Source organism: Scyliorhinus torazame, chromosome 1 (genome assembly GCF_047496885.1).
Source record: "Scyliorhinus torazame isolate Kashiwa2021f chromosome 1, sScyTor2.1, whole genome shotgun sequence".
NCBI classification, from domain to species: Eukaryota; Metazoa; Chordata; class Chondrichthyes; order Carcharhiniformes; family Scyliorhinidae; genus Scyliorhinus; species Scyliorhinus torazame.
This window is the reverse complement of record NC_092707.1, coordinates 284,170,274-284,184,779: the sequence shown is the minus strand read 5'-3', so window position 1 is coordinate 284,184,779 and position 14,506 is coordinate 284,170,274.

Below are 14,506 nucleotides of genomic sequence, written 5' to 3'. Positions count from 1 at the left end.
GCCGGTGAAGAGGGCTTGAGTGTTCGCGCACTTAAAGGGACTGAAGGCGGACGTGGTCATGCTCCAAGAGACTCACCTGAAGGTGGCGGACCAGGTCAGGTTAAGAAAGGGATGGGTAGGACAGGTATTCCACTCGGGACTGGACGCGAAGGATAGAGGGGTGGCAATATTAGTGGAAAAGCGGGTGTCATTTGAGGCCAAAACTATTGAGGTGGACAATGGAGGGCGATATGTAATGGTGAGCGGTAGGCTGCAGGGGACGTGGGTGGTGTTGGTAAACGTGTATGCCCCGAACTGGGATGATGCAGGATTCATGAAGCGCATGTTGGGGCGCATTCCGGACCTGGAGGTAGGAGGCCTGATAATGGGAGGGGACTTCAATACAGTGTTGGACCCAGCACTGGACTGCTCCAAATCAAGGACTGGAAAGAGGCCGGCGGCGGCCAAGGTACTTAGGGGTTTATGGATCAGATGGGGGGAGTGGACCCATGGCGGTTTGCAAGGCCACAGGCCAGGGAATTTTCTTTCTTTTCCCCTGTACACAAAGCCTACTCCCAGATAGATTTTTCTGTTCCTGGGCAGGGCGCTCATCCCGAGGGTGGAGGGGACTGAGTATTCGGCCATAGCCATTTCGGACCATGCCCCGCACTGGGTGGAACTGGAGCTGGGAGAGGAGAGGGACCAACGCCCGCTGTGGCGGCTGGATGTGGGACTGCTGGCGGACGAGGTGGTGTGTGGGAAGGTGAGGGGGTGTATCGAAAGGCCAACGACAACGGGGAGGTGCGGGTAGGGGTGGTATGGGAGGCGTTGAAGGCGGTGGTCAAGGGAGAGCTAATCTCCATTAGGGCTCACAGGGAGACGACAGAGGGCATGGAAAGGGAGAGGTTAGTGGGGAGAGATTTTGAGAGTGGACAGGAGATACGCAGAGGCCCTGGAGGAAAACTTATTTGGGGAAAGACGACGGCTCCAGACGGAGTTTGACCTGTTGACTACAGGGAAGGCGGAGACATAGTGGAGGAAAGCGTAGGGGGCGACCTATGAGTATGGGGAAAAGGCTAGTCGGATGCTGGCACACCAGCTCGTAAAAGGATGGCAGCGAGGGAAATAGGGGGAGTCAAAGATGGAAGGGGAGCCACGGTTCGGAGTGCGACGAAAATAAACGAGGTATTTAAGGCCTTCTGTGAAGAGCTGTACAGATCCCAGCCCTCAACGGGGGAAGAGGGTATGAGACGATTCCTAGACCAGCTGAGATTCCCGAGGGTGGAGGAGCAAGAAGTGGCTGGTCTGGGGGCACCAATTGGGTTGGAGGAGCTGAGCAAGGGTTTGGGGAGCATGCAGCCGGGGAAGGCCCCGGGACCGGACGGGTTCCCGGTGGAGTTCTACAGGAAGTACGTAGACCTGTTGGCCCCGCTATCAGTGAGGACCTTTAACGAGGCAAGAGAGGAGGGGACCCTACCTCTGACAATGTCGGGAAGCGACAATTTCTTTGATCCTAAAGCGGGACAAGGACCCACTGCAATGTGGATCGTACAGGCCGATCTCGCTCCTTAATGTGGATGCAAAGTTGCTGGCAAAGTGCTGGCCACAAGGATCGAGGACTGTGTGATTCACGAGGACCAGACAGGATTTGGAAAGGGTAGGCAGCTAAACACCAATGTGCGGCGGCTCTTAAACGTGATAATGATGCCATCGGTGGGGGGAGAAGTGGAGATAGTGGCAGCTATGGACGCGGAGAAGGCCTTTGACCGAGTAGAGTGGGAGTACCTCTGGGAGTTGCTGCGTAGGTTTGGGTTCGGGGGAGGGTTTATCAGTTGGGTTAAGCTCCTTTACAGTGCCCCGGTGGCGAGTGTAGTGACGAACCGGTGGAGGTCAGAGTACTTTCGGCTGTACCGAGGGACGAGGCAGGGGTGCCCCCTGTCCCCCCTGTTGTTCGCATTGGCGATCGAACCATTGGCCATGTCATTGAGGGAGTCTAATAAATGGAGGGGGGTGGTCCGAGGCGGAGAAGAGCAGCGGGTGTCGCTATATGCGGATGACCTGTTGCTGTACGTGACGGATCCAATAGAGGGGATGGTGGAGGTCATGCAGACTCTAAGGGAGTTTGGGGAGTTTTCGGGCTATAAGCTCAATGTAGGGAAGAGTGAGCTCTTTGTATTACAGGCGGGGGACCAAGAAAGAGGGATAGGGGACCTACCGCTGAGGAGGGCGGAGGGGAGCTTTCGGTATCTGGGGATCCAGATAGCCAGGAGTTGGGGGGCACTACATAAACTGAATCTGATGAAGTTGGTGGAGCAAATGGAGGAGGATTTTAAAAGATGGGACATGCTACCGCTCTCGCTGGCGGGTAGAGTGCAATCGGTCAAAATGGTGGACCTTCCGAGGTTTTTGTTTGTGTTTCAGTGCCTTCCCATCGGGATCACTAAGGCCTTTTTTAAGAGAGTAGGCAGGAGTATTATGGGGTTTGTGTGGGCGAATAAGACCCCGAGGGTAAGATAGATAGTTTTTTGAAGAATAAAGGGATTAAGGGTTATGATGGGCAGTACGGTAGCATCGTGGTTAGCATAATTGCTTCACAGCTCCAGGGTCCCAGGTTCGATTCCCGGCTTGGGTCACTGTCTGTGCGAAGTCTGCACGTTCTTCCCGTGTGTGCGTGGGTTTCCTCCGGGTGCTCCGGTTTCCTCCCACAGTCCAAAGACGTGCAGGTTAGGTGGATTGGCCATGCTAAATTGCCCTTAGTGTCCACAATTGGCCTTAGGGTTGGTTGAGTGGGGTTACTGGGTTATGGGGATAGGGCCTCGGTAGGGTGCTCTTTCCAAGAGCCGGTGCAGACTCGATGGGCCGAATGGCCTCCTTCTACACTGTAAATTCTATGATTCTATGATTCTATGTTCGGGCCGGAAAGTGGAGCTGAGTCCACAAAAGATCTGCCATGATCTCATTGAATGGTGGAGCAGGCTCGAGGGGCCAGATGGCCTACTCCTGCTCCTAGTTCTTATGTTCTTATGTTCTTATGTAAGGAGAGCTGGAACGCAGTAGGGACCGAGGAGGGTTGACGCTGCCAAACCTGGGGAGCTACTACTGGGTAGCAAATGTGTCGATGATCCACAAGTGGGTTATGGAGGGAGAGGGGGCGGCATGGAAGAGGATGGAGATTGCGTCCTGCAAAGGAACGAGTCTGGGGGCGTTGGTGACGGCACCGCTGCCGCTCTCGCCGACAAAGTATACCACGAGCCCGGTGGTGGCGGCAACGCTAAGGATCTGGGGCCAGTGGAGACGGCACAGGGGTGCAATGGGAGCATCGGTGTGGTCCCTGATCAGGGTTAACCATCGGTTTGCCCCGGGGAAGATGGACAGGGGGTTCCAGAACTGGCATCGGGCAGGGATCAGAAGAATGGGGGACCTGTTCATTTGACGGAACGTTTGCGAGCCTAGGGGCACTGGAGGAGAAGTTTGAGTTACCCCCGGGAAATGCCTTTAGATATATGCAGGTGAGGGCTTTTGTGAGGCGACAGGTGAGGGAATTCCCGTTGCTCCCGGCACAAGAAATTCAAGACAGGGTTATCTCGGGCACATGGGTCGGGGAGGGCAAGGTGTCAGCAATACACCAAGAGATGAAAGAAGAGGGGGAAGCGCTGGTAGAAGAGTTGAAAGGTAAATGGGAGGAGGAACTGTGGGAGGAGATTGAGGAAGGTCTGTGGGCTGATGCCCTGGGTAGGGTTAATTCCTCCTCCTCGTGTGCGAGGCTCAGCCTGATACAATTTAAGGTGGTTCACAGAGCTCACTTGACGGGGGCGAGGTTGAGCAGGTTCTTTGGGGTAGAGGACAGATGTGGCAGGTGCTCAGGAAGTCCGGCGAACCATGTCCATATGTTTTGGTCATGCCCGGCACTGGAGGGGTTCTGGAGAGGAGTGGCGGGAGCAATATCTCAGGTGGTGAAAGTCCGGGTCAAGCCAAGCTGGGGGCTGGCAATATTTGGAGTAGTGGACGAACCGGGAGTGCAGGAGGCGAAAGAGGCCGGTATCCTGGCCTTTGCGTCCCTAGTAGCCCGGTGAACGATCTTGCTAATGTGGAAGGAGGCGAAGCCCCCCAGCGTGGAGTCCTGGATAAACGATATGGCTGGGTTCATAAAGTTGGAGAGGATTAAGTTCGCCTTGAGAGGGTCTGCGCAGGGGTTCTACAGGCAGTGGCAACCGTTCCTAGACTATCTCGCGGAGCGTTAGAGCAAGGTCGGTCAGCAGCAGCAGCAACCTGGGGGGGGGAGGGGATGTCCGGGGGGGGAGGGGGGGGAGCTGCCTGGGGGGGTGGATGAGCAAGAGATAACATGAAGAGTCGGGGAGACTTGCATGTACGGGAGAGAGCCAGGGTACAAAGCTGTGTAAATATACTATTCTGCCATGTATATATCTTGCTCCGCGTGATTTCTCGTTTCTTTTTTTTTGTTACGGGGGGCGGGGTGGTTATTGTTTGTAAGGGAGAAAAATTGTGTTAAAAACTTTAATAAATATATATATATTTTTAAAATAAATTTATTTTTAAAAAAATGAAATACCATTTCATTACACAAAAGGAATTATTCATTACACAAAAGGAATTATTCCAAAAAGTTCTGATTTTATCAAGCAGAAATTAGCTACAACATTTTTGCATTGTTTAAATTGCGAAAAGTTTAAAAAAAAAACTTTTGCAAAAGATTCCTAGTTTCTCTTGATTATCGGGTTTTGTTTTGCAAATTCTTCCTAGAAAAAATTAGAAAAAAAAGTAAGAAAATAAACAAAATGGCAATCAACAGCAAATCTAAAGTATCTCCAGGGACCTGTACTTGGCATGAGGTTGAGATGTGTGATCAGGATTTCACCAGCAGTTAGTGTGAGATCCAAGAGTGACACAGAGGCACCAGAAGGTGAAGAGAGATTTCCTTGTGTTGTGCGATTGGCAAGCCGCGCCTCAACATACTTGTTTACCAAAAATATGTTCGCAGCACAGCAGGGCAGCGACACCACTGTCTCACACTGAACTCAAGATGGATAATGAGCTCTTCAAATACATTCAAATTTAGCAAATACAACCTGCCTGTTTTAGCACTACCCAATTCAAAACAAAGTTGCACATTTCAAGCCCCCAGCTAATGATATGCATTCCTTTTTCTAATTGAGTGGAAGCAATTATGTCAGGAAGTTTGCTGTTGGTATGTACTTAATTGTTAATTCCCTACCAGCCTTCAACTAACATTCTTTCTTTTTCTCTCTGTCTGTTATGTGGAAAATTGTTCTACTGCCTAGTTAATGGAATCTTACACCCACCAATGCCCCCCGCTGTAATGGAAATACTCCAGGGCTGGTGTCCAGTGGGAACTGTGCCCAGCAACACTGCTGAGGCTGCATATCGTTGGTCCTGTGCAGGAATGAGTCAAACTAGTTTTCACTGGATCAGAGAGTGGGGAGTTCAGCCATGGGTTGGTTTTCCCATCTCCATGGTATTCGGAATGCTACTGGAGATAAGGGCAGATTCATACCAGCTGGCCAGATCGCTGTCAAAAATATTAATCTTTCTCAGGGGAAAAAAAAGTAGCCCTGGTGGAAACCTCCTCCATTGTAAGCAGATGGGAGCGAATATCAATTTAATGAAATAATTTTTACAACGGAACAAATTGACTCTCTACTCGGAAATGTTTGTTTCAAACTGTGCAATCTTCCAAAAATGGGAAGGTTTTGAACCCTGTGCCTGGCAGCACTGACAAGGAAAGCAGATTTTCTGTGATTAAATGGTGTAAGTCAGAGTAGACAGGACCATGCAACATGTCTTGACAATGTTTGTCATTTTGAACCTTGCAGCAGATCACAAAGTGTTAATAGTTGCAATGGATCCTTTCCCAAAGCCAGCACATAGACATACCACAAAGTACAGGAGACAGTGCAATGACAGTAACAAGTAAGGGACATTTTAACAATTCCGACACTCTGACAAGTCCATGCAATGCTCTGTCATTTCCACATTTGTGAAAATATTTGGCTACCTGGGTAATGCCTTTTTTTGGCCTTAACTTTACCTATGAAGATATTTGAAAGAGAATCTCTCCTGAACTATATCTGTGATGGAGTCAGCACTGAGTGGAGTAAGAATTGGAGATCGATGGAAGAAAATCAACTTTAGCAGAACTAAACTCCAGATGTACAGTGACCACCGCCATAAAATTATCAGTTGAGTTTAGAAAAAGCAGAGACCAAACTGTGTTGTTCCTGTGGGAACATTTATTTCCTTAGCAATTGTCCTTTTATCAATAAGGCATTCAGGGACTGAAACTAACAATGGAGACATTGCTGCACAAACTTAAACCCAAGGCAGTGTACAAGTAGCACAGTACAAAATCCTCATTGCTTTACTTTCATTCCCATAAATATTCTGTCCTTTGCTGTGAAGGGACTGACTGTTGCTTAGCTACAGACCCCGTAACCAGCAACCCTCCGTATCTGAACAAATAATCATTCTTCATGGCCTCACAAGACTGTGGATGTTGGTATGTTCATTGGTAATTGGTAAGTCGTAGTTCAAGCAAGAATAATATCACTACAAATTCTAAACCTGTTCTTTCCCGCCATTCACTATCTCTTTCTCCCTCACACAAAACATTGACACACAAACCATACATACACATTGACACACAATCGACACATACACATTGACACACACACAAACCACATATACACATTGACACACACACAAACCACATATACACATTGACACACACACAAACCACATATACACATTAACACACACACAAACCACATATACACATTGACACACACACAAACCACATATACACATTGACACACACACAAACCACATATACACATTGGCTGACACACAAACCACATATACACATTGACACACACAAACCACATAGACACATTGACACACAAACCACATATACATATTGACACACACACAAACCACATATACACATTGACACACACACAAACCACATATACACATTGACACACACAAACCACATAGACACATTGACACACACACAAACCACATATACATATTGACACACACACAAACCACATATACACATTGACACACACACAAATCACATATACACATTGGCACATACACAAACCACATATACACATTGACACACACAAACCCCATAGACACATTGACACACACACAAACCACATAGACACATTGACACACACACAAACCACATATACACATTGACACACACACAAACCACATATACATATTGACACACACACAAACCACATATACACATTGACACACACAAACCACATAGACACATTGACACACACAAACCACATATACATATTGACACACACACAAACCACATGTATACATTGACACACAAACCACATATACACATTAACACACACACAAACCACATATACACATTGACACACACACATAAACCACATATACACATTGACACACACACAAACCACATATACACATTGACACACACACAAATCACATATACACATTGACACACACACAAACCACATATACACATTGACACACACACAAACCACATATACATATTGACACACACACAAACCACATGTACACATTGACACACACACAAACCACATATACATATTGACACACACACAAACCACATGTACATATTGACACACACACAAACCACATATATACATTGACACACACACAAACCACATATACACATTGACACACACACAAACCACATATACATATTGACAAACACACAAACCACATGTACACATTGACACACACACAAACCACATATACACATTGACACACACACAAACCACATATACACATTGACACACACACAAACCACATATACATATTGACACACACACAAACCACATATACATATTGACACACGCACAAACCACATATACATATTGACACACACACAAACCACATATACACATTGACACCCACACAAACCACATATATACATTGACACACACACAAACCACATGTACACATTGACACACACACAAACCACATATACATATTGACACACACACAAACCACATGTACATATTGACACACACACAAACCACATGTACACATTGACACACACACAAACCACATATACACATTGACACCCACACAAACCACATATATACATTGACACCCACACAAACCACATATACACATTGACACACACACAAACCACAAATACACATTGACACACACACAAACCACATATACATATTGACACACACACAAACCACATGTACACATTGACACACACACAAACCACATGTACACATTGACACACACACAAACCACATATACACATTGACACACACACAAACCACATATACACATTGACACACACACAAACCACATATACACATTGACACACACACAAACCACATATACACATTGACACACACACAAACCACATATACACATTGACACACACACAAACCACATGTACACATTAACACACACACAAACCACATATACACATTGGCACACACACAAACCACATATACACATTGACACACACACAAACCACATATACACATTGACACACACACAAACCACATATCCATATTGACACACACACAAACCACATGTACACATTGACACACACACAAACCACATATACACATTGACACACACACAAACCACATATACACATTGACACACACACAAACCACATATACACATTGGCACACACACAAACCACATATACACATTGACACACTCATACCCATTGAACCACTCACTCCCCTCACTGAATATTCATTGGTCAATTTCCAACAGCTGGAAATAAACAGGAACCTGGTGATCTTACCTCTGAAGGGGAGATCGAAGGTGAGCGCTCAGGTCACCATTACCACCCAGCACGCCAGTCGCAGAGGGACAGAGGAGATCAACATGGGACTCAGATAGGTTCACCTTGGTGCTGGGGGGTAGGGGGGGAGGAGGTCAGTCTTGGCATCTCAGGGGATGGGGTCTCTCACAGGCCTCAGCGGCCCTTCATGTATGTGAGCCTCTTGGTGTAAAGTGGTCTGGCGGCTGCTTTGCAGACAGCATTTCCCGTGTCCTCCTTGCTGGGCTTGTGGCGAGATCACCGCTGAGGGATTGCCCCCCCAGAGTGGCAGCTGGAAAGTGGGTGGGAAAAAGTGAATCCATAGGGTCAGCTGGGGCGACTGTGAGGTTCCTGTGAGAGGCCAGGCTGCATGGGCAGAGTGGAGGAATCTGACAAGGGGTTTTTTCCAGCTTCATGTGGGTTGAAGACCCTCACACAGGGGGAGGAAGACTGCAGTGAGAATAATGCCCCACATTCAGGCAGCACTGTGAAGCTAGGGAACATGAGCTGTATGGAGGTTCATGGCCACTGGTTATGGAGGCCAGGCTGTCAGGGATTAGTGTCTAGGTTGCTGGCTGTTCAAATTGGAAGACCTGTTTAATCCACAGTCCATGCAACACGCGGCCAGCAACAGCGCCCTGCAGAGGAGGCCAAGGCAGGACCCGTTGATGTTCTGGCAGCAGGGCCACAGATGGTAGAGCCTTGGCGGAGACACTACTGGCCAAGGTTATTCCTTTTTTAAAATAAATTTAGAGTACCCAATTAATTTTTTCCAATTAAGGGACAGTTTAACGTGGCCAATCCATCTAACCTGCAAATCTTCGGGTTGTGGGGGAGAAACCCACGCAAACACGGGGAGAATGTGCAAACTCCACAGGGATAGTGACCCAGGGCCGGGATCGACCCTGGGACCTCGGCGGCTTGAGACAGTAGCGGCCAAGGTTATTCTGATGTCAAACCTCCTACCTCCAGATGTCAGAGGTCTAGTGCTGAAGAAGACCACCTCTGTTCCGGGGGATTGTGAACCATCTCCGCCAGGTGATATAAGAGTTGGCACCGCATGGACTGGGAGGTCACTCATTACCTGTGGCCCTGAAAGTTACTGCTGCTCTGAGCTACTAAACCAGTGGCTTGCCTCAGGGCAGCACGGGTGACCTGTGAGGTATTTCCCAGTCAACCTCATGCAAATGCATAAGGGAGGTCACAAATATACTATTTACAAGCGCTATGGGCTTCGAAAGCATAGCAGGCATGCCCCAGGTGTAGGGTGTTATTGACTGAACCTACGTAACTCTGCGGTCTCTACGGCAGCATGGGGCACCATTTATGAATCGCAAGGAATACCACTCCCTCGACATCCAGCTTGTCGGTGACTACGTGATGTGCATCAGGCACGTGTGTTTCCGTTTCACGGGAATTGATAGTTACATCTTGCAGCGCTCAGAGGTCTCAGCCACCCTTGAGGTAGAGCAGCATCTGGAGGAATGGCTCATTGAGGACAAAGGGTACACCTTCAGGAGGTGGCTGATAACTCCAGTGTGGAGGCCACAAACACTTGCTGAGATGATACAACGAGGCTCATGCGCCAACACATGTGCAGATCGAGCAGGCGTTTGGACTGCTCAAGATGTGGTTCTGGTGTCTGGACAGGTTGCAGGGAATCGTCCAAAACTGCATCACCGTGGTCTGCAGCGCTCTGAACAACCTGGCATTGCAGTGGGCCAAGCAGCTGGACCAGGAGGAAATGGAGGAGCACCACGTCCTCTCGGATGAGGAGGACATCGAGGAGGGCGGCAAGGGTCAACATGTGGAGGAGGAGAAGGAGGAAGGACCTCATGCGATGGTCAGGGCCCGCATGGGGCAAAGGGCTAAAGACATCCTCATAGCCTCTCAGTTTGGTGACGACCAGGACTAAGGAGTGAAGATCTCTCCCATCATGGGGTCGGACATCAACTCACGAATGTGGTGCCTGTGGGAGGTCCATGTGATGGTTCCTACATTCCTGTGCAGGGCGCTAAAGTCTTTGGCTGCACATTGTAAGAGAATGATGATGACTTGCATTGAGGACAGATTGATGCTCCTCTCATCCTCAGCAATAAGTCTGACTCCTGCCTGACAGCGGACTGAATGTGCCCTGCTAATGAATGGGCCTATCATGGGGTTAGAGATGCTGGATAGGTTGACTGAATCCAGGAGTATGTCATCGACCAGGGGCTCAGATGAATCCTGGGTCTGGCATTCCTCCATGTGCCGGTTCCCTGCTACATCCCTTCCTCTGTCTGCTGTGAATCTTCATCTGTGAGGTGCTCACCAGTCAGCAACCCAGAAGCCTGCTTACTAGTTGATCCCACCGAGATGTGAGTATGTGGTGCTGGTATAGGGTGCGGATGACAGCTGTGATGCCTCTCGACGCTTGCATCAGAGATGTCTCCCTCGGAGCTCAGGTCAGTGAGCTCCAAAGGGTGCGAGGGTGGTCCGGGCTGACCGACTGATTGACCTGCAAGGGAAGCGAGATGGCAATAGTGCATCACAGGAATAAATAATGGGATAATGTTAACTCACGTGAGGCTTGCGCCATGGCTGCATGACTTGACGATTCTCACTTTTGTCTGCTGCCTCCACTTCACCCACTGCATAGCTGTGATCCTGCTCCTCGCCTGCCAGCTCAAGGGCTCTCTTCAAGGGTCGTCACATCCCAGCCCGGGGATAACTCCGGCTGGCTGTGCCCATTCATGCCGGGTGTGCTCGAGTAGTTTACAATGAGGCAGAATGGGGAGTACTGCCAGGTCAGATGGAGATGAAGTCTGACATGCGGAGGATGTGAGTGGGAGTGGGGATGTGAGGAGCAGATTATCTATTGGGGCAACATGGGGAGTGGAGGCGGGGATGGTAGGTTTATGAGGGGGTTGTGCTCCATGACAAGTAGGAATCCATAAGTGGCTGGGTTTGAGATCATGAGGAGGCAGACTTGCCTGGCTGTGCAAAGAGAGTCATTCATCCTCTCTGACACTGTTGCTCCATCCTCTCATGCAGTGAGCTGACACTCATTATTGCGGCCATTTCCTCCCATGCGAGGCTGGTGACCTTGGTGAATGGACATCTGCGGGAATCCGGGTAGAGGATGTCACGTCTCTGCTCCACACCATTCAGGAGTTTGGTGATGACTTGCTCTGTGAACCTTGGTGCTGTCGTCCTGGCAGTTACACCACCCCGAGTGGACTTGGAACAAGTGCTGGGGAGGTGTTTAAAAGGAACGCCCCACTGATTGCAAGATTAATTATTCCCAGGGCGAGTGAATCAGAAGCGAACCGGCACGAGCGCGGTGCTAATCCTGTGAGAAAAACATCTTGGTAAAGAGGCTCAACATTCAGCGAGTTTTCCTGCCATCAGCATCGACGGGATTCTCAATGATTCTCAGCATTGCGAGTGGGCCGGCCGATGAGGCGCCAACGACATTGCGACTGCACGTGGCGTACGTCACGATGACGCCGGTTTGGAGGGGGCATAGACTCGCCAACCGGCGTCAAACCGGCGCCGGTCCCGCTGGAATCGATTCTCCGCCCGATCGCCGATTACGATTTCGGCGTGGGGCAACGTAGAATCCTGCCCTGTATGTTTTCAAGAAGCAGTTAGATATAGCACTTGGGGCGAAGATGTTAAAGGATACGGGGGGAAGGCAGAATCAGGCTATTGAGTTGGATGATCAGCCATGATCACGATGAATGGCGAAGCAGGCTCGAAGGGCCGAATGACCTCCACCTACTCCTATTTTCTATGTTTCCATGTCCCTGACACTTTGAAAAAATATTCCGCCCACTGTGAAATGCAAGTTGTTGTTGTGCTTCTACAGTTTCCGTGGCCCTGATCAGCAACTCAAATTGAAGCCAAGACATATCTAGCCAGTGTAGCTCAATACAATACCACCCGAGCCCAAATCCACAGAGGCATCGGAAACACAACAAACATAACCTTTATCATTAGAAGTATGGGCTTTTCCCAGCTATAGTGCGAGTTCATTTATAACTGAGTTAATTTGTGTATGCAAATAAAATCTAGTTATCATAGTTCATTAATAGATTCTTCCTAGCTGCTCAATGAATACACCCTTCACTTCGCAGAGAAAAGTTTATTTTCTAATTAACCTCATTTTCATACACAAATTATGTGTACGTTATTTTGTCTTTGTGTTATCCCTAATCTTATAAACATCATAATCTTCCAAGTTTACTAAAGGCACGATTTACAGTTTTTATCTATTGGTTAATTTAATGTTATAATTAACCTCATCTATGGAGGCCTCGTCAAAAAGAAAAAGGAGGCATTTGTCAGGGCTAAAAGGCTGGGAACAGACAATGCCTGTGTGGAATATAAGGAAAGTAGGAAGGAACTTAAGCAAGTAGTCAGGAGGGCTAGAAGGGGTCACGAAAAGTCATTGGCAAATAGGGTTAAGGAAAATCCCAAGGCTTTTTACACGTACATAAAAAGCAAGAGGGTAGCCAGGGGATGGGTTGGCCCACTGAAGGATAGGCAAGGGAATCTATGTGTGGAGCCAGAGGAAATGGGCGAGGTACTACATGAATACTTTGCATCAGTATTCACTAAAGAGAAGGAATTGGTTGATGTTGAGTCTGGAGAAGGGTGTGTAGATAGCCTGAGTCACATTGAGATCCAAAAAGACGAGGTGTTGGGTGTCTTAAAAAATATTAAGGTAGATAAGTCCCCAGGGCCTGATGGGATCTACCCCAGAATACTGAAGGAGGCTGGAGAGGAAATTGCTGAGGCCTTGACAGAAATCTTTGGATCCTCACTGTCTTCAGGTGATGTCCCGGATGATTGGAGAATAGCCAATGTTGTTCCTCTGTTTAAGAAGGGTAGCAAGGATAATCCAGGGAACTACAGGCCGGTGAGCCTTACTTCAGTGGTAGGGAAATTACTGGAGAGAATTCTTCGAGACAGGATCTACTCCCATTTGGAAGCAAATGGACGTATTAGTGAGAGGCAGCATGGTCTTGTGAAGGGGAGGTCGTGTCTCACTAACTTGATAGAGTTTTTCGAGGAGGTCACAAAGATGATTGATGCAGGTAGGGCAGTGGATGTTGTCTATATGGACTTCAGTAAGGCCTTTGGCAAGGTCCCTCATGGTAGACTAGTACAAAAGGGGTGAGCTGGCAAGGTGGATACAGAACTGGCTAGATCATAGAAGGCAGAGAGTAGCAATGGAAGGATGCTTTTCTAATTGGAGGGCTGTGACCAGTGGTGTTCCACAGGGATCAGTGCTGGGACCTTTGCTCTTTGTAGTATATGTAAATGATTTGGAGGAAAATGTAACTGGTCTGATTAGTAAGTTTGCAGACGACACAAATGTTGGTGGAATTGCGGATAGCGATGAGAACTGTCAGAGGAAACAGCAGGATTTAGATTGTTTGGAGACTTGGGCGGAGAGATGGCAGATGGAGTTTAATCCGGACATATGTGAGGTTATGCATTTTGGAAGGTCTAATGCAGGTAGGGAATATACAGTGAATGGTAGAACCCTCAAGAGTATTGAAAGTCAGAGAGATCTAGGAGTACAGGTCCACAGGTCACTGAAAGGGGCAACACAGGTGGAGAAGGTAGTCAAGAAGGCATACGGCATGCTTGCCTTCATTGGCCGGGGCATTGAGTATAAGA